This window comes from Mus caroli, chromosome 6, assembly GCF_900094665.2.
Source record: "Mus caroli chromosome 6, CAROLI_EIJ_v1.1, whole genome shotgun sequence".
NCBI classification, from domain to species: domain Eukaryota; kingdom Metazoa; phylum Chordata; class Mammalia; order Rodentia; family Muridae; genus Mus; species Mus caroli.
The window spans coordinates 69,868,558-69,870,209 of record NC_034575.1 but is presented as its reverse complement, the minus strand read 5'-3'; positions in this window follow the sequence as shown (position 1 = coordinate 69,870,209).

The following is a 1,652-nucleotide window of genomic DNA, read 5'->3' as shown; positions in this document are numbered from 1 at the left end:
CTGCTTCCCTATCTAATGCAGTCTCAGGTCCCGCGTGCAATTGGATTGGAGCAGAAGCTGTGTTCCACTCACCAGAAGTCTTAAGATCCTGTGGCGGATGTTGTGGGTAGCTGGCGAGTGTCAGCTGACCCTGCGCCCTAGCTACTCCGGTGCTTTTCTGACCTGAAGAGGCTTGTCGACAAGCTTCCCTTAATGCAGAAGCCACTTTGGGACAGCCCATAGCTGCACAGGGAGTTGAAGAACTCTTGCATTCTTGCCCAGGTACTCTAGGTTATAAAGAAAGTGACAAGCAGGAACTAGGAATTTTTCCATCTGCCCAAGTGCCTCTGTGAATTTCTTTACCTGTAGAAGGAACTTTAGGATCTTGGTCCTCTGCAGAAGGGGTTCTGGGAATTCCCCTATCTGCCAAAGGGTATCTGTCCACATCCAAACAAGAACCTATAGGAACTGTGTCATCTGTTCCAAAGCCTTTGAAACATCCAACTCCTTCCCAGATGCCTCTAAAATATTCCCCATCTACTCAACATATTGTACAATGCTCATCATGTTCCCCACAGACCTGTCCTATCTAGCCAGGAAAATCAGGAAACTTTTTTTGTATTCCCCAGGTTATCCAGGACACTACCCATCTACACCAGGTGGTCAGGAACATCCATTACCTACTACAGCAGCTTTAGGACCTTTGCTAACTTCTCAAGGGCACAAGAAAGACTTCACAGGTGCACAGGGAATGTTGCCTGTGCAAAGTTCTTTGTCATCCATCTGAATGAATCTAGAACCTTTGGCAAATTCCACAGGAATATTGGGATTGGGGCAATGTAAACACACAGAGACTGGGCCCTTTGCCTCAAGTGAGGGAGGATGTAGAATCTTCTACATATGCTTTGCCTACTCTAGGAACTTTGCCACCATCACCTTGAGGACCTGGTAGCCATTGATCTTTTACTCAAGGAGGCGCAGAAATATTCCCATCTGGTTAAGGGAATCTAGCACCTTTTCAATCAGCCCAGGGGCCTCTGAAACTTGCCATCTCTGCCTAGGCAATGACACATAGCTGAGGATCTACTGAAGGGGCTCAACTGTATTCAGCACCTTCCCCAGCAGTTTCAGAAACAAATGAATATTCTCCATCTCTTCGAGGGACTTCAGACACTTCCAGATATGCTGGACTGCATCTGGATCTTACTACATCGCTACAGGTGACACCATCATCTTCGAGATCTGAGCAAGGAACTGTGGGACCTTGCTTATCATAAGAGGGGAATGAATCTAAAGAAACAACTCTAGAGTCTTCTGCATCTGCTTAGGGTACTAGGAGGCATCCCTTATCTGCACAAGCCACAGTAGGAAAGTCTATGTCTGCAAAGCAGACTGTGGGAACTTTGCCTCCCACTCCAGGACCTCTGGGGTCTACTCAAAATACTCAGGTGCTACAAGAATCTGTGTCATCTGATCAAAGGCCTCTGGGAATTTCTTTCTTTTTTTTATTTATTTTTCTTTTTTTATTACGTATTTTCCTCAATTACATTTCCAATGCTATCCCAAAAGTCCCCCATGCCCCCTCCCCCCACTTCCCTACCCACCCATTCCCATTCTTTTGGCCCTGGCATTCCCCTGTATTGGGGCATATAAAGTTTGCAAGTCCAATGGGC